This window comes from Amblyomma mixtum, unplaced genomic scaffold (genome assembly GCF_055824585.1).
Source record: "Amblyomma mixtum isolate Tamu unplaced genomic scaffold, ASM5582458v1 scaffold_12, whole genome shotgun sequence".
In the NCBI taxonomy this organism is placed as follows: Eukaryota; Metazoa; Arthropoda; class Arachnida; order Ixodida; family Ixodidae; genus Amblyomma; species Amblyomma mixtum.
Window position 1 is genome coordinate 339328 of NW_028317651.1, and position 23709 is coordinate 363036.

Consider the following 23709-nt stretch of genomic DNA (forward strand, 5'->3'; position numbering starts at 1 on the left):
CCAAAACTCCAAAAATCCAAAACTCCAAAAATCGAAAACTTAAAAACTCCAAAACTCGACAAATCCGAAACTCCAAAACTCCAAAACTCCGAAACTCCAAAACTCTGAAACTCCAAAACTCCGAAACTCACAAATTCCGAAACTCCGCAACCCCGAATCTCCAAAACTGAAACTCCAAAACTCCGAAACTCAAAAATCCAGAACTCCAAAACTCCAAAGCTCTAAAGCTCCAGAAGTCCAATAATCCGAAACTCCGAAAGTACAAAACTCAAACAATCCAGAACTCCAAAAATCCAAAACTTAAAATTCGAAACTCCAAAACTCCAAATTCCGAAACTACAAAACTCCGAAACTCCGAAAATCTGGAACTCCAAAACTAAAAATCTAAAACTCCAAAAGTCCAATAATCCGAAACTCCGAAAGTCCAAAACTGCAAAAATCCAAAACTCCAAAATTCCGAAACTCGGAAACTCCAAAACTCCGAACCTCCAAAATCTCCAAAGCTCCACAACTCCGAATCTCCAAAACCTCCGAAACTCCAAAAATCCATACCTCCAAAATCCAAAATTCTAAAACTCCAAAACTCCAAAACTACAAAATTTTGGAACAACAAAACCCCAAATCTCCAAAAATCCATACCTCCAAAACTCCAAAAATCCAAAACTCCAAAACTCCAAAAGTGCAAAAATCCAAAACACCAAAGCTCTAAAACTCCAAAATTCCAATAATCCGAAACTCTGAAAGCCCAAAACTCCACAAATCCAAGACTCCAAAAATCCAAAACTCTAAAAATCCAAAACTCGAAAACTCCAAAACTGCAAAAATCCAGAACTCCAAAATTCCAAAACTCGGAAACTCCAAAACTCCAAACCTCCAAAATCTCCAAAACAACCCCGAATCTCCAAAACTCCGAAACTCCAAAAATCCATACCTCCAAAATCCAAACTTCTAAAACTCCAAAACTACAAAACTACAAAATTCTGGAACAACAAAACCCCGAATCTCCAAAAATCCATACCTCCAAAACTCCAAAAATCCAAAACTCCGAAACTCCAAAACTCCAAAGTGCAAAAATCCAAAACTCCGAAACTCCAAAACTCCGAAACTCCGAAAATCCGAAACTCCAAAACTTCAAAACTCCGAAACTCGGAAACTCCAAAACTCCGAAACTCCGAAAGTCCAAATCTCAAAAACTCCGTAGCTCCGAAACTCCGAAACTCCAATAATCCGCAACTCCGAAAATCCAAAACACAAAAACTCCAATGCTCCAAATATCCAAAACTCTAAAAATCGAAAACTTAAAAACTCAAAAACTCGAAAAATCCGAAGCTCCAAAACATGAAAACTCCGAAACCCCGAATCTCCAAAACTCCAAAAATCCATACCTCCAAAATCCGAAATTCTAAGACTCCAAAACTCCAAAACTACAAAATTCTGGAACAACAAAACCCCAAATCTCCAAAAATCCATACCTCCAAAACTCCAAAAATCCAAAACTCCAAAAATGCAAAATGCAAAACTCAAAAACTCCAAAACTCCAAAACTCCAAAAATCCAAAACTCCAAAACTCCAAAACTCCGAAACTCCGAAACTCCGAAACTCCGAAACACCAAAACTCCAAGACTCTGACACTCCAAAACTCCAAAACTACAAAATTACGAAACTCCAAAACTGCAAAAATCCAAAACTCCAAAATTCCGAAACTCGGAAACTCCAAAACTCCGAAACTCCGAAAGTCCAAAACTCCAAACATCCAAAACTCCAAAAATCCAAAACTTAAAATTCGAAACTCCAAAACTCCAAAACTCCGAAACTGCAAAACTCCAAAACTCCGAAACTCCAAAATTCCGAAACTCCAAAACTCCGAAACTGCAAAAATCTGGAACTCCAAAACTCCAAAACTCCAAAGCTCTAAAACTCCAAAACTCCAAAACTCCAAAAATCCAAAACTCCAAAATTCCGAAACTCGGAAACTCCAAAACTCGGAAACTCCAAAACTCCGAACCTCCAAAACTCCAAAACTCCACATCCCCTCAAAACTCAAAACCTCCAAAAATCCAAAACACCAAAACTCCAATGCTTTAAAAATCCAAAACTCAAACAATCCAAAACTTCAAAAATCCAAAACTCCAAAAATCCAAAACTCCAAAATTCCGAAACTCGGAAACTCCAAAACTCGGAAACTTCAAAACTCCGAACCTCCAAAACTCCAAAACTCCACAACCCCTCCAAACTCAAAACCTCCAAAAATCCAAAACACCAAAACTCCAATGCTTTAAAAATCCAAAACTCCAAAAATCCAAAACTCCAAAAATCGAAAACTTAAAAACTCCAAAACTCCACAAATCCGAAACTCCAACACTCCAAAACTCCGAAACTCCAAAACTCTGAAACACAAAACTCCGAAACTCACAAATTCCGAAACTCCGCAACCCCGAATCTCCAAAACTGAAACTCCAAAACTCCGAAACTCAAAAATCCAGAACTCCAAAACTCCAAAGCTCTAAAGCTCCACAAGTCCAATAATCCGAAACTCCGAAAGTCCAAAACTCAAACAATCCAAAACTCCAAAAATCCAAAACTCCAAAAATCCAAACCTCCAAAATTCCGAAACTCGGAAACTCCAAAACTCGGAAACTCCAAAACTCCGAACCTCCAAAACTCCAAAACTCCACAACCCCTCCAAACTCAAAACCTCCAAAAATCCAAAACACCAAAACTCCAATGCTTTAAAAATCCAAAACTCCAAAAATCCAAAACTCCAAAAATCGAAAACTTAAAAACTCCAAAACTCGACAAATCCGAAACTCCAAAACTCCAAAACTCCGAAACTCCAAAACTCTGAAACTCCAAAACTCCGAAACTCACAAATTCCGAAACTCCGCAACCCCGAATCTCCAAAACTGAAACTCCAAAACTCCGAAACTCAAAAATCCAGAACTCCAAAACTCCAAAGCTCTAAAGCTCCAGAAGTCCAATAATCCGAAACTCCGAAAGTACAAAACTCAAACAATCCAGAACTCCAAAAATCCAAAACTTAAAATTCGAAACTCCAAAACTCCAAATTCCGAAACTACAAAACTCCGAAACTCCGAAAATCTGGAACTCCAAAACTAAAAATCTAAAACTCCAAAAGTCCAATAATCCGAAACTCCGAAAGTCCAAAACTGCAAAAATCCAAAACTCCAAAATTCCGAAACTCGGAAACTCCAAAACTCCGAACCTCCAAAATCTCCAAAGCTCCACAACTCCGAATCTCCAAAACTCCGAAACTCCAAAAATCCATACCTCCAAAATCCAAAATTCTAAAACTCCAAAACTCCAAAACTACAAAATTTTGGAACAACAAAACCCCAAATCTCCAAAAATCCATACCTCCAAAACTCCAAAAATCCAAAACTCCAAAACTCCAAAAGTGCAAAAATCCAAAACACCAAAGCTCTAAAACTCCAAAATTCCAATAATCCGAAACTCTGAAAGCCCAAAACTCCACAAATCCAAGACTCCAAAAATCCAAAACTCTAAAAATCCAAAACTCGAAAACTCCAAAACTGCAAAAATCCAGAACTCCAAAATTCCGAAACTCGGAAACTCCAAAACTCCAAACCTCCAAAATCTCCAAAACTAAACAACCCCAAATCTCCAAAACTCCGAAACTCCAAAAATCCATACCTCCAAAATCCAAAATTCTAGAACTCCAAAACTCCAAAACTACAAAATTCTGGAACAACAAAACCCCAGATCTCCAAAAATCCATACCTCCAAAACTCCAAAGCTCTAAAACTCCAAAAGTCCAATAATCCGAAACTCCGAAAGTCCAAAACTCAAACAATCCAGAACTCCAAAAATCCAAAACTTAAAATTCGAAACTCCAAAACTCCAAAATTCCGAAACTCCAAAACACCGAAACTCCGAAAATCTGGAACTCCAAAACTCCAAAGCTCTAAAACTCCAAAAGTCCAATAATCCGAAACTCCGAAAGTCCAAAACTCCAAAACTCCAAAAATCCAAAACTCCAAAAATCGAAAACTCGAAAACTCCAAAACTGCAAAAATCCAAAACTCCAAAATTCCGAAACTCGGAAACTCCAAAACTCCAAAACTGCAAAAATTGAGAACTCCAAAATTCCGAAACTCGGAAACTCCAAAACCTCGAACCTCCAAAATCTCCAAAACTCCACAACCCCGAATCTCCAAAACTCCGAAACTCCAAAAATCCATACCTCCAAAATCCAAACTTCTAAAACTCCAAAACTACAAAACTACAAAATTCTGGAACAACAAAACCCCGAATCTCCAAAAATCCATACCTCCAAAACTCCAAAAATCCAAAACTCCGAAACTCCAAAACTCCAAAGTGCAAAAATCCAAAACTCCAAAACTCCGAAACTCTGAAAGTCCAAAACTCAAAAACTCCGTAACTCCGAAACTCCGAAACTCCAATAATCCGCAACTCCGAAAATCCAAAACACAAAAACACCAATGCTCCAAATATCCAAAACTCTAAAAATCGAAAACTTAAAAACTCAAAAACTCGAAAAATCCGAAGCTCCAAAACATGAAAACTCCGAAACCCCGAATCTCCAAAACTCCAAAAATCCATACCTCCAAAATCCGAAATTCTAAAACTCCAAAACTCCAAAACTACAAAATTCTGGAACAACAAAACCCCAAATCTCCAAAAATCCATACCTCCAAAAATCCAAAACTCCAAAAATGCAAAATCCAAAACTCAAAAACTCCAAAACTCCAAAACTCCAAAAATCCAAAACTCCAAAACTCCGAAACTCCGAAACTCCGAAACACCAAAACTCCAAAACTCTGAAACTCCAAAACTCCAAAACTACAAAATTACGAAACTCCAAAACTGCAAAAATCCAAAACTCCAAAATTCCGAAACTCGGAAACTCCAAAAATCCAAAACTTAAAATTCGAAACTCCAAAACTCCAAAACTCCGAAACTGCAAAACTCCAAAACTCCGAAACTCCAAAATTCCGAAACTCCAAAACTCCGAAACTGCGAAAATCTGGAACTCCAAAACTCCAAAACTCCAAAGCTCTAAAACTCCAAAACTCCAAAACTCCAAAAATCCAAAACTCCAAAATTCCGAAACTCGGAAACTCCAAAACTCGGAAACTCCAAAACTCCGATTCTCCAAAACTCCAAAACTCCACAACCCCTCAAAACTCAAAACCTCCAAAAATCCAAAACACCAAAAATTGAAAACTCCACAAATCCGAAACTCCAAAACTCCGAAACTCCAAAACTCTGAAACTCCAAAACTCCGAAACTCACAAACTCCGAAACTCCGCAACCCCGAATCTCCAAAACTCTGAAACTCCAAAACTCCGAAACTCCAAAAATCCAGAACTCCAAAACTCCAAAGCTGTAAAACTCCAAATGTCCAATAATCCGAAACTCCGAAAGTCCAAAACTCAAACAATCCAAAACTCCAAAAATCCAAAACTCCAAAAATCCAAAACTCCAAAATTCCGAAACTCGGAAACTCCAAAACTCGGAAACTTCAAAACTCCGAACCTCCAAAACTCCAAAACTCCACAACCCCTCCAAACTCAAAACCTCCAAAAATCCAAAACACCAAAAATCGAAAACTTAAAAACTCCAAAACTCCACAAATCCGAAACTCCAAAACTCCAAAACTCCGAAACTCCAAAACTCTGAAACTCCAAAACTCCGAAACTCACAAATTCCGAAACTCCGCAACCCCGAATCTCCAAAACTGAAACTCCAAAACTCCGAAACTCAAAAATCCAGAACTCCAAAACTCCAAAGCTCTAAAGCTCCACAAGTCCAATAATCCGAAACTCCGAAAGTCCAAAACTCAAACAATCCAAAACTCCAAAAATCCAAAACTCCAAAAATCCAAAACTCCAAAAATCGAAAACTTAAAAACTCCAAAACTCGACAAATCCGAAACTCCAAAACTCCAAAACTCCGAAACTCCAAAACTCTGAAACTCCAAAACTCCGAAACTCACAAATTCCGAAACTCCGCAACCCCGAATCTCCAAAACTGAAACTCCAAAACCCCGAAACTCAAAAATCCAGAACTCCAAAACTCCAAAGCTCTAAAGCTCCACAAGTCCAAAAATCCGAAACTCCGAAAGTCCAAAACTCAAACAATCCAGAACTCCAAAAATCCAAAACTCCGAAACTCCAAAACTCTGAAACTCCAAAACTCCGAAACTCACAAATTCCGAAACTCCGCAACCCCGAATCTCCAAAACTGAAACTCCAAAACTCCGAAACTCAAAAATCCAGAACTCCAAAACTCCAAAGCTCTAAAGCTCCACAAGTCCAATAATCCGAAACTCCGAAAGTCCAAAACTCAAACAATCCAGAGCTCCAAAAATCCAAAACTTAAAATTCGAAACTCCAAAACTCCAAAATTCCGAAACTCCAAAACTCCGAAACTCCGAAAATCTGGAACTCCAAAACTCCAAAGCTCTAAAACTCCAAAAGTCCAATAATCCGAAACTCCGAAAGTCCAAAACTCCAAAAATCCAAAACTCCAAAAATCCAAAACTCCAAAACTCCATAACTCCGAAACTCCGAAACTCCGAAACACCAAAACTCCAAAACTCTGAAACTCCAAAACTCCAAAACTACGAAATTACGAAACTCCAAAACTGCAAAAATCCAAAACTCCAAAATTCCGAAACTCGGAAACTCCAAAACTCCGAAACTCCGAAAGTCCGAAAATCCGGAACTCCAAAACTCCAAAGCTCTAAAACTCCAGACGTCCAAGAATCCGAAACTCCGAAAGTCCAAAACTCCAAACATCCAAAACTCCAAAAATCCAAAACTTAAAATTCGAAACTCCAAAACTCCAAAACTCCGAAACTGCAAAACTCCAAAACTCCGAAACTCCAAAATTCCGAAACTCCAAAACTCCGAAACTGCGAAAATCTGGAACTCCAAAACTCCAAAACTCCAAAGCTCTAAAACTCCAAAACTCCAAAACTCCAAAAATCCAAAACTCCAAAATTCCGAAACTCGGAAACTCCAAAACTCGGAAACTCCAAAACTCCGAACCTCCAAAACTCCAAAACTCCACAACCCCTCAAAACTCAAAACCTCCAAAAATCCAAAACACCAAAACTCCAATGCTTTAAAAATCCAAAACTCCAAAAATCCAAAACTCCAAAAATTGAAAACTCCACAAATCCGAAACTCCAAAACTCCGAAACTCCAAAACTCTGAAACTCCAAAACTCCGAAACTCACAAACTCCGAAACTCCGCAACCCCGAATCTCCAAAACTCTGAAACTCCAAAACTCCGAAACTCCAAAAATCCAGAACTCCAAAACTCCAAAGCTGTAAAACTCCAAATGTCCAATAATCCGAAACTCCGAAAGTCCAAAACTCAAACAATCCAAAACTCCAAAAATCCAAAACTCCAAAAATCCAAAACTCCAAAATTCCGAAACTCGGAAACTCCAAAACTCGGAAACTCCAAAACTCCGAACCTCCAAAACTCCAAAATCCACAACCCCTCCAAACTCAAAACCTCCAAAAATCCAAAACACCAAAACTCCAATGCTTTAAAAATCCAAAACTCCAAAAATCCAAAACTCCAAAAATCGAAAACTCCGAAACTCCAAAACTCTGAAACTCCAAAACTCCGAAACTCACAAATTCCGAAACTCCGCAACCCCGAATCTCCAAAACTGAAACTCCAAATCTCCGAAACTCAAAAATCCAGAACTCCAAAACTCCAAAGCTCTAAAGCTCCACAAGTCCAATAATCCGAAACTCCGAAAGTCCAAAACTCAAACAATCCAGAACTCCAAAAATCCAAAACTCCGAAACTCCAAAACTCTGAAACTCCAAAACTCCGAAACTCACAAATTCCGAAACTCGGCAACCCCGAATCTCCAAAACTGAAACTCCAAAACTCCGAAACTCAAAAATCCAGAACTCCAAAACTCCAAAGCTCTAAAGCTCCACAAGTCCAATAATCCGAAACTCCGAAAGTCCAAAACTCAAACAATCCAGAACTCCAAAAATCCAAAACTTAAAATTCGAAACTCCAAAACTCCAAAATTCCGAAACTCCAAAACTCCAAAGCTCTAAAACTCCAAAAGTCCAATAATCCGAAACTCCAAAAATCCAAAACTCCAAAAATCCAAAACTCCAAAAATCGAAAACTCGAAAACTCCAAAACTGCAAAAATCCAAAACTCCAAAATTCCGAAACTCCGAATCTCCAAATCTCCAAAACTCCAAAAATCCATACCTCCAAAATCCAAAATTCTAAAACTCCAAAACTCCAAAACTACAAAATTCTGGAACAACAAAACCCCAAATCTCCAAAAATCCATACCTCCAAAACTCCAAAAATCCAAAACTCCAAAAGTGCAAAATCCAAAACTCAAAAACTCCAAAACTCCAAAAATCCAAAACTCCAAAAGTGCAAAATCCAAAACTCAAAAACTCCAAAACTCCAAAAATCCAAAACTCCAAAACTCCAAAACTCTGAAACACCGAAACTACAAAAATCCGAAACTCCAAAACTCCAAAACTCCGAATCTCCAAAGCTCTAAAACTTAAAATTCGAAACTCCAAAACTCCAAAATTCCGAAACTGCAAAACTCCGAAACTCCGAAAATCTGGAACTCCAAAACTCCAAAGCTCTAAAACTCCAAAAGTCCAATAATCCGAAACTCCGAAAGTCCAAAACTCCAAAAATCCAAAACTCCGAATCTCCAAATCTCCAAAACTCCAAAAATCCATACCTCCAAAATCCAAAATTCTGAAACTCCAAAACTCCAAAACTACAAAATTCTGGAACAACAAAACCCCAAATCTCCAAAAATCCATACCTCCAAAACTCCAAAAATCCAAAACTCCAAAAGTGCAAAATCCAAAACTCAAAAACTCCAAAACTCCAAAAATCCAAAACTTTAAAAGTGCAAAATCCAAAACTCAAAAACTCCAAAACTCCAAAAATCCAAAACTCCAAAACTCCAAAACTCTGAAACACCGAAACTACAAAAATCCGAAACTCCAAAACTCCAAAACTCCGAATCTCCAAAGCTCTAAAACTTAAAATTCGAAACTCCAAAACTCCAAAATTCCGAAACTGCAAAACTCCGAAACTCCGAAAATCTGGAACTCCAAAACTCCAAAGCTCTAAAACTCCAAAAGTCCAATAATCCGAAACTCCGAAAGTCCAAACCTGAAATAATCCAAAAGTCCAAGAATCCAAAACTCCAAGAATCCAAAACTCCAAAATTCCGAAACTCGGAAACTCCAAAACTCCGAACCTCCAAAACTCCAAAACTCCACAACCCCTCCAAACTCCAAACAAAATTTTGGAACAACAAAACCCCAAATCTCCAAAAATCCATACCTCCAAAACTCCAAAAATCCAAAACTCCAAAACTCCAAAACTCCAAAAGTGCAAAAATCCAAAACACCAAAGCTCTAAAACTCCAAAAGTCCAATAATCCGAAACTCTGAAAGCCCAAAACTCCACAAATCCAAGAGTCCAAAAATCCAAAACTCCAAAAATCCAAAACTCGAAAACTCCAAAACTGCAAAAATCCAGAACTCCAAAATTCCAAAACTCGGAAACTCCAAAACTCCAAACCTCCAAAATCTCCAAAACAACCCCGAATCTCCAAAACTCCGAAACTCCAAAAATCCATACCTCCAAAATCCAAACTTCTAAAACTCCAAAACTACAAAACTACAAAATTCTGGAACAACAAAACCCCGAATCTCCAAAAATCCATACCTCCAAAACTCCAAAAATCCAAAACTCCGAAACTCCAAAACTCCAAAGTGCAAAAATCCAAAACTCCGAAACTCCAAAACTCCGAAACTCCGAAAATCCGAAACTCCAAAACTTCAAAACTCCGAAACTCGGAAACTCCAAAACTCCGAAACTCCGAAAGTCCAAAACTCAAAAACTCCGTAGCTCCGAAACTCCGAAACTCCAATAATCCGCAACTCCGAAAATCCAAAACACAAAAACTCCAATGCTCCAAATATCCAAAACTCTAAAAATCGAAAACTTAAAAACTCAAAAACTCGAAAAATCCGAAGCTCCAAAACATGAAAACTCCGAAACCCCGAATCTCCAAAACTCCAAAAATCCATACCTCCAAAATCCGAAATTCTAAGACTCCAAAACTCCAAAACTACAAAATTCTGGAACAACAAAACCCCAAATCTCCAAAAATCCATACCTCCAAAACTCCAAAAATCCAAAACTCCAAAAATGCAAAATGCAAAACTCAAAAACTCCAAAACTCCAAAACTCCAAAAATCCAAAACTCCAAAACTCCAAAACTCCGAAACTCCGAAACTCCGAAACTCCGAAACACCAAAACTCCAAGACTCTGACACTCCAAAACTCCAAAACTACAAAATTACGAAACTCCAAAACTGCAAAAATCCAAAACTCCAAAATTCCGAAACTCGGAAACTCCAAAACTCCGAAACTCCGAAAGTCCAAAACTCCAAACATCCAAAACTCCAAAAATCCAAAACTTAAAATTCGAAACTCCAAAACTCCAAAACTCCGAAACTGCAAAACTCCAAAACTCCGAAACTCCAAAATTCCGAAACTCCAAAACTCCGAAACTGCAAAAATCTGGAACTCCAAAACTCCAAAACTCCAAAGCTCTAAAACTCCAAAACTCCAAAACTCCAAAAATCCAAAACTCCAAAATTCCGAAACTCGGAAACTCCAAAACTCGGAAACTCCAAAACTCCGAACCTCCAAAACTCCAAAACTCCACATCCCCTCAAAACTCAAAACCTCCAAAAATCCAAAACACCAAAACTCCAATGCTTTAAAAATCCAAAACTCAAACAATCCAAAACTTCAAAAATCCAAAACTCCAAAAATCCAAAACTCCAAAATTCCGAAACTCGGAAACTCCAAAACTCGGAAACTTCAAAACTCCGAACCTCCAAAACTCCAAAACTCCACAACCCCTCCAAACTCAAAACCTCCAAAAATCCAAAACACCAAAACTCCAATGCTTTAAAAATCCAAAACTCCAAAAATCCAAAACTCCAAAAATCGAAAACTTAAAAACTCCAAAACTCCACAAATCCGAAACTCCAACACTCCAAAACTCCGAAACTCCAAAACTCTGAAACACAAAACTCCGAAACTCACAAATTCCGAAACTCCGCAACCCCGAATCTCCAAAACTGAAACTCCAAAACTCCGAAACTCAAAAATCCAGAACTCCAAAACTCCAAAGCTCTAAAGCTCCACAAGTCCAATAATCCGAAACTCCGAAAGTCCAAAACTCAAACAATCCAAAACTCCAAAAATCCAAAACTCCAAAAATCCAAACCTCCAAAATTCCGAAACTCGGAAACTCCAAAACTCGGAAACTCCAAAACTCCGAACCTCCAAAACTCCAAAACTCCACAACCCCTCCAAACTCAAAACCTCCAAAAATCCAAAACACCAAAACTCCAATGCTTTAAAAATCCAAAACTCCAAAAATCCAAAACTCCAAAAATCGAAAACTTAAAAACTCCAAAACTCGACAAATCCGAAACTCCAAAACTCCAAAACTCCGAAACTCCAAAACTCTGAAACTCCAAAACTCCGAAACTCACAAATTCCGAAACTCCGCAACCCCGAATCTCCAAAACTGAAACTCCAAAACTCCGAAACTCAAAAATCCAGAACTCCAAAACTCCAAAGCTCTAAAGCTCCAGAAGTCCAATAATCCGAAACTCCGAAAGTACAAAACTCAAACAATCCAGAACTCCAAAAATCCAAAACTTAAAATTCGAAACTCCAAAACTCCAAATTCCGAAACTACAAAACTCCGAAACTCCGAAAATCTGGAACTCCAAAACTAAAAATCTAAAACTCCAAAAGTCCAATAATCCGAAACTCCGAAAGTCCAAAACTGCAAAAATCCAAAACTCCAAAATTCCGAAACTCGGAAACTCCAAAACTCCGAACCTCCAAAATCTCCAAAGCTCCACAACTCCGAATCTCCAAAACTCCGAAACTCCAAAAATCCATACCTCCAAAATCCAAAATTCTAAAACTCCAAAACTCCAAAACTACAAAATTTTGGAACAACAAAACCCCAAATCTCCAAAAATCCATACCTCCAAAACTCCAAAAATCCAAAACTCCAAAACTCCAAAAGTGCAAAAATCCAAAACACCAAAGCTCTAAAACTCCAAAATTCCAATAATCCGAAACTCTGAAAGCCCAAAACTCCACAAATCCAAGACTCCAAAAATCCAAAACTCTAAAAATCCAAAACTCGAAAACTCCAAAACTGCAAAAATCCAGAACTCCAAAATTCCGAAACTCGGAAACTCCAAAACTCCAAACCTCCAAAATCTCCAAAACTAAACAACCCCAAATCTCCAAAACTCCGAAACTCCAAAAATCCATACCTCCAAAATCCAAAATTCTAGAACTCCAAAACTCCAAAACTACAAAATTCTGGAACAACAAAACCCCAGATCTCCAAAAATCCATACCTCCAAAACTCCAAAGCTCTAAAACTCCAAAAGTCCAATAATCCGAAACTCCGAAAGTCCAAAACTCAAACAATCCAGAACTCCAAAAATCCAAAACTTAAAATTCGAAACTCCAAAACTCCAAAATTCCGAAACTCCAAAACACCGAAACTCCGAAAATCTGGAACTCCAAAACTCCAAAGCTCTAAAACTCCAAAAGTCCAATAATCCGAAACTCCGAAAGTCCAAAACTCCAAAACTCCAAAAATCCAAAACTCCAAAAATCGAAAACTCGAAAACTCCAAAACTGCAAAAATCCAAAACTCCAAAATTCCGAAACTCGGAAACTCCAAAACTCCAAAACTGCAAAAATTGAGAACTCCAAAATTCCGAAACTCGGAAACTCCAAAACCTCGAACCTCCAAAATCTCCAAAACTCCACAACCCCGAATCTCCAAAACTCCGAAACTCCAAAAATCCATACCTCCAAAATCCAAACTTCTAAAACTCCAAAACTACAAAACTACAAAATTCTGGAACAACAAAACCCCGAATCTCCAAAAATCCATACCTCCAAAACTCCAAAAATCCAAAACTCCGAAACTCCAAAACTCCAAAGTGCAAAAATCCAAAACTCCGAAACTCCAAAACTCCGAAAATCCGAAACTCCAAAACTTCAAAACTCCGAAACTCGAAAACTCCAAAACTCCGAAACTCCGAAAGTCCAAAACTCAAAATCTCCGTAACTCCGAAACTCCGAAACTCCAATAATCCGCAACTCCGAAAATCCAAAACACAAAAACTCCAATGCTCCAAATATCCAAAACTCTAAAAATCGAAAATTTAAAAACTCAAAAACTCCAAAAATCCGAAGCTCCAAAACATGAAAACTCCGAAACCCCGAATCTCCAAAACTCCAAAAATCCATACCTCCAAAACTCCAAAAATCCAAAACTCCAAAAATGCAAAATCCAAAACTCAAAAACTCCAAAACTCCAAAACTCCAAAAATCCAAAACTCCAAAACTCCAAAACTCCGAAACTCCGAAACTCCGAAACACCAAAACTCCAAAACTCTGAAACTCCAAAACTCAAAAACTACGAAATTACGAAACTCCAAAACTGCAAAAATCCAAAACTCCAAAATTCCGAAACTCGGGAACTCCAAAACTCCGAAACTCCGAAAGTCCGAAAATCCGGAACTCCAAAACCCCAAAACTCCAAAGCTCTAAAACTCCAGACGTCCAAGAATCCGAAACTCCGAAAGTCCAAAACTCCAAACATCCAAAACTCCAAAAATCCAAAACTTAAAATTCGAAACTCCAAAACTCCAAAACTCCGAAACTGCAAAACTCCAAAACTCCGAAACTCCAAAATTCCGGAACTCCAAAACTCCGAAACTGAGAAAATCTGGAACTCCAAAACTCCAAAACTCCAAAGCTCTAAAACTCCAAAACTCCAAAACTCCAAAAATCCAAAACTCCAAAATTCCGAAACTCGGAAACTCCAAAACTCGGAAACTCCAAAACTCCGAACCTCCAAAACTCCAAAACTCCACAACCCCTCAAAACTCAAAACCTCCAAAAATCCAAAACACCAAAACTCCAATGCTTTAAAAATCCAAAACTCCAAAAATCCAAAACTCCAAAAATTGAAAACTCCACAAATCCGAAACTCCAAAACTCCGAAACTCCAAAACTCTGAAACTCCAAAACTCCGAAACTCACAAACTCCGAAACTCCGCAACCCCGAATCTCCAAAACTCTGAAACTCCAAAACTCCGAAACTCCAAAAATCCAGAACTCCAAAACACCAAAGCTGTAAAACTCCAAATGTCCAATAATCCGAAACTCTGAAAGTCCAAAACTCAAACAATCCAAAACTCCAAAAATCCAAAACTCCAAAAATCCAAAACTCCAAAATTCCGAAACTCGGAAACTCCAAAACTCAGAAACTCCAAAACTCCGAACCTCCAAAACTCAAAAATCCACAACCCCTCCAAACTCAAAACCTCCAAAAATCCAAAACACCAAAACTCCAATGCTTTAAAAATCCAAAACTCCAAAAATCCAAAACTCCAAAAATCGAAAACTTAAAAACTCCAAAACTGCACAAATCCGAAACTCCAAAACTCCAAAACTCCGAAACTCCAAAACTCTGAAACTCCAAAACTCCGAAACTCACAAATTCCGATACTCCGCAACCCCGAATCTCCAAAACTGAAACTCCAAAACTCCGAAACTCAAAAATCCAGAACTCCAAAACTCCAAAGCTCTAAAGCTCCACAAGTCCAATAATCCGAAACTCCGAAAGTCCAAAACTCAAACAATCCAGAACTCCAAAAATCCAAAACTCCGAAACTCCAAAACTCTGAAACTCCAAAACTCCGAAACTCACAAATTCCGAAACTTCGCAACCCGGAATCTCCAAAACTGAAACTCCAAAACTCCGAAACTCAAAAATCCAGAACTCCAAAACTCCAAAGCTCTAAAGCTCCACAAGTCCAATAATCCGAAACTTCGAAAGTCCAAAACTCAAACAATCCTGAACTCCAAAAATCCAAAACTTAAAATTCGAAACTCCAAAACTCCAAAATTCCGAAACTCCAAAACTCCGAAACTCCGAAAATCTGGAACTCCAAAACTACAAAGCTCTAAAACTCCAAAAGTCCAATAATCCGAAACTCCGAAAGTACAAAACTCCAAAAATCCAAAACTCCAAAAATCCAAAACTCCAAAAATCGAAAACTCGAAAACTCCAAAACTGCAAAAATCCAAAACTCCAAAATTCCGAAACTCGGAAACTCCAAAACTCTGAACCTCCAAAATCTCCAAAGCTCCACAACTCCGAATCTCCAAAACTCCGAAACTCCAAAAATCCATACCTCCAAAATCCAAAATTCTAAAACTCCAAAACTCCAAAACTACAAAATTTTGGAACAACAAAACCCCAAATCTCCAAAAATCCATACCTCCAAAACTCCAAAAATCCAAAACTCCAAAACTCCAAAAGTGCAAAAATCCAAAACACCAAAGCTCTAAAACTCCAAAAGTCCAATAATCCGAAACTCTGAAAGCCCAAAACTCCACAAATCCAAGACTCCAAAAATCCAAAACTCCAAAAATCCAAAACTCGAAATCTCCAAAACTGCAAAAATCCAGAACTCCAAAATTCCGAAACTCGGAAACTCCAAAACTCCAAACCTCCAAAATCTCCAAAACTAAACAACCCCGAATCTCCAAAACTCCGAAACTCCAAAAATCCATACCTCCAAAATCCAAAATTCTAGAACTCCAAAACTACAAAAATACAAAATTCTGGAACAACAAAACCCCGAATCTCCAAAAATCCATACCTCCAAAACTCCAAAAATCCAAAACTCCAAAACTCCAAAAGTGCAAAAATCCAGAACTCCGAAACTCAAAAACTCCAAAAAACCAAAACTCCAAAATTCCAAAACTCCAAAACTCCGAAACTCCGAAAATCCGAAACTCCAAAACTCCAAAACTCCAAAACTCCGAAACTCCAAAACCACGAAACTCGAAAAATCCTAAACTCCGAAACTCTGAAAATTCAAAACTCCAAAAAGTCAAAACTCCGAAAATCCGAAATTCCGAAACTCCACAACCCCAAATCTCCAAAACTCCACAAATTCAAAACTAGAAAACTCCAAAACTGCAAAACTGCAAAACTCCAAAACTCCGAAACTCCAAAACTCCAAAAGTCCGAAACTCCGAAACCACAAAAATCTGGAACTCCAAAACTCCAAAGCTCTAGAACTCCAAAACTGCAAAAATCCGAAACTCCAAAATTCCGAAACTCCACAACTCCGAATCTCCAAAACGGCGCAACTCTCAAACTCAAAAACTCCGAAACTCCGAAACTCCAAAACTCCGAAACTCGGAAACTCTAAAACTCCAAAACTCCAATAATCCGAAACTCCGAAAATCCTAAACTCCAAAAATCCAAAACTCCGAAACTCCAAAACTCCAACACTCCGAAACTCCGAATTTCTGGAACTCCAAAACTCCAAAGCTCTAAAACTCCAAAACTCCAAAAATCCGAAACTCCTTAAATCCAAAACTAGAAAACTCCACAACTGCAAAAAACTGAAACTCCAAAATTCCGAAACTCCAAAACTCCAAAACTGCAAAATTCTGGAACAACAAAACCCTGAATCTCCAAAAATCCAAAAATCCGAAACTCCAAAACTCAAATTCCAAAACTCCACAACCCTGAACCTCCAAAACTCCGAAACTCCAAAACTTCGAAATTCCGAAACTCCAAAACTCCAAAACTCCGAAACTGCAAAACTCCAAAACTCCGAAACTCCGAAACTCCGGAACTCCGAAACTCCGAAACTCCGAAACTCCAACAATCAATACCTCCAAAACTCCAAAACTACAGAATTCGGAAACTCCAAAACCCCGAATTTCCAAAACTCTGAAACTGCAATAGTCCGAAACTCTAAAACTCCAAAAATCCGAAACTGAAAATTCAAAAATCCGAAACTCCAAAAATCCGGAACTCCACAACCCCGATTCTCCATACGGCGCAACTCCCAAACTAAAAAACTCCGAAACTCCAAAACTCCGAAACTCGGAAACTCCAAAACTCCAAAACTACAAAATTCTAGAACTCCAAAATTCTGAATCTCCAAAAATCCATACCTCCAAAACTCCAAAAATCCAAAACTCCAAAAGTGCAAAATCCAGAACTCCAAAAATCGAAAACTTAAAAACTCCAAAACTGCACAAATCCGAAACTCCAAAACTCCAAAACTCCGAAACTCCAAAACTCTGAAACTCCAAAACTCCGAAACTCACAAATTCCGATACTCCGCAACCCCGAATCTCCAAAACTGAAACTCCAAAACTCCGAAACTCAAAAATCCAGAACTCCAAAACTCCAAAGCTCTAAAGCTCCACAAGTCCAATAATCCGAAACTCCGAAAGTCCAAAACTCAAACAATCCAGAACTCCAAAAATCCAAAACTCCGAAACTCCAAAACTCTGAAACTCCAAAACTCCGAAACTCACAAATTCCGAAACTCCGCAACCCGGAATCTCCAAAACTGAAACTCCAAAACTCCGAAACTCAAAAATCCAGAACTCCAAAACTCCAAAGCTCTAAAGCTCCACAAGTCCAATAATCCGAAACTCCGAAAGTCCAAAACTCAAACAATCCTGAACTCCAAAAATCCAAAACTTAAAATTCGAAACTCCAAAACTCCAAAATTCCGAAACTCCAAAACTCCGAAACTCCGAAAATCTGGAACTCCAAAACTACAAAGCTCTAAAACTCCAAAAGTCCAATAATCCGAAACTCCGAAAGTCCAAAACTCCAAAAATCCAAAACTCCAAAAATCCAAAACTCCAAAAATCGAAAACTCGAAAACTCCAAAACTGCAAAAATCCAAAACTCCAAAATTCCGAAACTCGGAAACTCCAAAACTCTGAACCTCCAAAATCTCCAAAGCTCCACAACTCCGAATCTCCAAAACTCCGAAACTCCAAAAATCCATACCTCCAAAATCCAAAATTCTAAAACTCCAAAACTCCAAAACTACAAAATTTTGGAACAACAAAACCCCAAATCTCCAAAAATCCATACCTCCAAAACTCCAAAAATCCAAAACTCCAAAACTCCAAAAGTGCAAAAATCCAAAACACCAAAGCTCTAAAACTCCAAAAGTCCAATAATCCGAAACTCTGAAAGCCCAAAACTCCACAAATCCAAGACTCCAAAAATCCAAAACTCCAAAAATCCAAAACTCGAAATCTCCAAAACTGCAAAAATCCAGAACTCCAAAATTCCGAAACTCGGAAACTCCAAAACTCCAAACCTCCAAAATCTCCAAAACTAAACAACCCCGAATCTCCAAAACTCCGAAACTCCAAAAATCCATACCTCCAAAATCCAAAATTCTAGAACTCCAAAACTACAAAAATACAAAATTCTGGAACAACAAAACCCCGAATCTCCAAAAATCCATACCTCCAAAACTCCAAAAATCCAAAACTCCAAAACTCCAAAAGTGCAAAAATCCAGAACTCCGAAACTCAAAAACTCCAAAAAACCAAAACTCCAAAATTCCAAAACTCCAAAACTCCAAAACTCCGAAACTCCAAAACCACGAAACTCGAAAAATCCTAAACTCCGAAACTCTGAAAATTCAAAACTCCAAAAAGTCAAAACTCCGAAAATCCGAAATTCCGAAACTCCACAACCCCAAATCTCCAAAACTCCACAAATTCAAAACTAGAAAACTCCAAAACTGCAAAACTGCAAAACTCCAAAACTCCGAAACTCCAAAACTCCAAAAGTCCGAAACTCCGAAACCACAAAAATCTGGAACTCCAAAACTCCAAAGCTCTAGAACTCCAAAACTGCAAAAATCCGAAACTCCAAAATTCCGAAACTCCACAACTCCGAATCTCCAAAACGGCGCAACTCTCAAACTCAAAAACTCCGAAACTCCAAAACTCCAAAACTCCGAAACTCGGAAACTCTAAAACTCCAAAACTCCAATAATCCGAAACTCCGAAAATCCTAAACTCCAAAAATCCAAAACTCCGAAACTCCAAAACTCCAACACTCCGAAACTCCGAATTTCTGGAACTCCAAAACTCCAAAGCTCTAAAACTCCAAAACTCCAAAAATCCGAAACTCCTTAAATCCAAAACTAGAAAACTCCACAACTGCAAAAAACTGAAACTCCAAAATTCCGAAACTCCAAAACTCCAAAACTGCAAAATTCTGGAACAACAAAACCCTGAATCTCCAAAAATCCAAAAATCCGAAACTCCAAAACTCAAATTCCGAAACTCCACAACCCTGAACCTCCAAAACTCCGAAACTCCAAAACTTCGAAATTCCGAAACTCCAAAACTCCAAAACTCCGAAACTGCAAAACTCCAAAACTCCGAAACTCCGAAACTCCGGAACTCCGAAACTCCGAAACTCCGAAACTCCAACAATCAATACCTCCAAAACTCCAAAACTACAGAATTCGGAAACTCCAAAACCCCGAATTTCCAAAACTCTGAAACTGCAATAGTCCGAAACTCTAAAACTCCAAAAATCCGAAACTGAAAATTCAAAAATCCGAAACTCCAAAAATCCGGAACTCCACAACCCCGATTCTCCATACGGCGCAACTCCCAAACTAAAAAACTCCGAAACTCCAAAACTCCGAAACTCGGAAACTCCAAAACTCCAAAACTACAAAATTCTAGAACTCCAAAATTCTGAATCTCCAAAAATCCATACCTCCAAAACTCCAAAAATCCAAAACTCCAAAAGTGCAAAATCCAAAACTCAAAAACTCCAAAACTCCAAAAATCCAAAACTCCAAAACTCCAAAACTCTGAAACACCGAAACTACAAAAATCCGAAACTCCAAAACTCCAAAACTCCGAATCTCCAAAGCTCTAAAACTTAAAATTCGAAACTCCAAAACTCCAAAATTCCGAAACTGCAAAACTCCGAAACTCCGAAAATCTGGAACTCCAAAACTCCAAAGCTCTAAAACTCCAAAAGTCCAATAATCCGAAACTCCGAAAGTCCAAAACTGAAATAATCCAAAACTCCAAGAATCCAAAACTCCAAAAATCCAAAACTCCAAAATTCCGAAACTCGGAAACTCCAAAACTCGGAAACTCCAAAACTCCGAACCTCCAAAACTCCAAAACTCCACAACCCCTCGAAACTCCAAACAAAATTTTGGAACAACAAAACCCCAAATCTCCAAAAATCCATACCTCCAAAACTCCAAAAATCCAAAACTCCAAAACTCCAAAACTCCAAAAGTGCAAAAATCCAAAACACCAAAGCTCTAAAACTCCAAAAGTCCAATAATCCGAAACTCTGAAAGCCCAAAACTCCACAAATCCAAGAGTCCAAAAATCCAGAACTCCAAAAATCCAAAACTCGAAAACTCCAAAACTGCAAAAAGCCAGAACTCCAAAATTCCGAAACTCGGAAACTCCAAAACTCCAAACCTCCAAAATCTCCAAAACTAAACAACCCCGAATCTCCAAAACTCCGAAACTCCAAAAATCCATACCTCCAAAATCCAAACTTCTAAAACTCCAAAACTACAAAACTACAAAATTCTGGAACAACAAAACCCCGAATCTCCAAAAATCCATACCTCCAAAACTCCAAAAATCCAAAACTCCGAAACTCCAAAACTCCAAAGTGCAAAAATCCAAAACTCCGAAACTCCAAAACTCCCAAACTCCGAAAATCCGAAACTCCAAAACTTCAATACTCTGAAACTCGAAAACTCCAAAACTCCGAAACTCCGAAATCCAAAACTCAAAAACTCCGTAACTCCGAAACTCCGAAACTCCAATAATCCGCAACTCCGAAAATCCAAAACACAAAAACTCCAATGCTCCAAATATCCAAAACTCTAAAAATCGAAAACTCGAAAAATCCGAAGCTCCAAAACATGAAAACTCCGAAACCCCGAATCTCCAAAACTCCAAAAATCCATACGTCCGAAATCCAAAATTCTAAAACTCCAAAACTCCAAAACTACAAAATTCTGGAACAACAAAACCCCAAATCTCCAAAAATCCATACCTCTAAAACTCCAAAGCTCTAAAACTCCAAAAGTCCAATAATCCGAAACTCCGAAAATCCAAAACTCAAACAATCCAGAACTCCAAAAATCCAAAACTTAAAATTCGAAACTCCAAAACTCCAAAATTCCGAAACTCCAAAACACCGAAACTCCGAAAATCTGGAACTCAAAAACTCCAAAGCTCTAAAACTCCAAAAGTCCAATAATCCGAAACTCCGAAAGTCCAAAACTCCAAAACTCCAAAAATCCAAAACTCCAAAAATCGAAAACTCGAAAACTCCAAAACTGCAAAAATCCAAAACTCCAAAATTCCGAAACTCGGAAACTCCAAAACTCCGAACCTCCAAAATCTCCAAAGCTCCACAACTCCGAATCTCCAAAACTCCGAAACTCCAAAAATCCATACCTCCAAAATCCAAAATTCTAAAACTCCAAAACTACAAAATTTGGGAACAACAAAACCCCGAGTCTCCAAAAATCCATACCTCCAAAACTCCAAAAATCCAAGACTCCAAAAATCCAAAACTCCAAAAATCCAAAACTCGAAAACTCCAAAACTGCAAAAATCCAAAACTCCAAAATTCTGAAACTCGGAAACTCCAAAACTCGGAAACTCCAAAACTCCGAACCTCCAAAATCTCCAAAACTCCACAACCCCGAATCTCCAAAACTCCGAAAACTCCAAAATTCCATACCTCCAAAATCCAAACTTCTAAAACTCTAAAACTACAAAACTACAAAATTCTGGAACAAAACCCCGAATCTCCAAAAATCCATACCTCCAAAACTCCAAAAATCATAAACTCCAAAAGTGCAAAATCCAAAACTCAAAAACTCCAAAACTACAAAATTCCGAAACTCCAAAACTATGAAACTCCAAAATTCTTAAACTCACAACCCTGAATCTCCAAAACTGCGAAACTCCAAAGCTGTAAAACTTAAAATTCGAAACTCCAAAACTCCAAAATTCTGAAACTCCAAAACTCCGAAACTCCAAAACTCCAAAAGTGCAAAAATCCAAAACTCCAAAACTTAAAAACTCCGAAACTCCAAAAATCCAAAACTCCAAAACTCTGAAACTCCGAAAATCTGGAACTCCAAAACTCCAAAGCTCTAAAACTCCAAAAGTCCAATAATCCGAAACTCCGAAAGTCCAAAACTCCAAAAATCCAAAACTCGAAAACTCCAAAACTCCAAAACTGCAAAAATTCAGAACTCCAAAATTCCGAAACTCGGAAACTCCAAAACCCCGAACCTCCAAAATCTCCAAAACTCCACAACCCCGAATCTCCAAAACTCCGAAACTCCAAAAATCCATACCTCCAAAATCCAAACTTCTAAAACTCCAAAACTACAAAACTACAAAATTCTGGAACAACAAAACCCCGAATCTCCAAAAATCCATACCTCCAAAACTCCAAAAATCCAAAACTCCGAAACTCCAAAACTCCAAAGTGCAAAAATCCAAAACTCCGAAACTCCGAAAATCCGAAACTCCAAAACTTCAAAACTCCGAAACTCGAAAACTCCAAAACTCCGCAACTCCGAAAATCCAAAACACAAAAACTCCAATGCTCCAAATATCCAAAACTCTAAATATCGAAAACTTAAAAACTCAAAAACTCGAAAAATCCGAAGCTCCAAAACATGAAAACTCCGAAACCCCGAATCTCCAAAACTCCAAAAATCCATACCTCTAAAATCCAAAATTCTAAAACTCCAAAACTCCAAAACTACAAAATTCTGGAACAACAAAACCCCAAATCTCCAAAAATCCAAAACTCCAAAACTCCAAAACTCTGAAACACCGAAACTACGAAAATCCGAAACTCCAAAACTCCAAAGCTCTAAAACTTAAAATTCGAAACTCCAAAACTCCAAAATTCCGAAACTCCAAAACTCCGAAACTCCGAAAATCTGGAACTCCAAAACTCCAAAGCTCAAAAACTCCAAAAGTCCAATAATCCGAAACTCCGAAAGTCCAAAACTCCAAAAATCCATAACTCCAAAATTCCAAGACTCCAAAAATCCAAAACTCGAAAACTCCAAAACTGCAAAAATCCAAAACTCCAAAATTCCGAAACTCGGAAACTCCAAAACTCTGAACCTCCAAAATCTCCAAAGCTCCACAACCCCGAATCTCCAAAACTCTGAAACTCCAAAAATCCATACCACCAAAATCCAAAATTCTAAAACTCCAAAACTCCAAAACTACAAAATATTGGAACAAGAAAACCCCAAATCTCCAAAAATCCATACCTCCAAAACTCCAAAAATCCAAAACTCCGAAACTCCAAAACTCCAAAAGTGCAAAAATCGAAAACTCCAAAGCTCTAAAACTCCATAAGTCCAATAATCCGAAACTCCGAAAGTCCAAAACTCCAAAAATCCAAGACTCCAAAAATCCAAAACTCCAAAAATCCGAAACTCGGAAACTCCAAAACTCCGAACCTCCAAAATCTCCAAAGCTCCACAACTCCGAATCTCCAAAACTCCGAAACTCCAAAAATCCATACCTCCAAAACTCCAAAAATCGAAAACTCCAAAACTCCAAAAGTGCAAAAATCCAAAACACCAAAGCTCTAAAACTCCAAAAGTCCAATAATCCGAAACTCTGAAAGCCCAAAACTCCACAA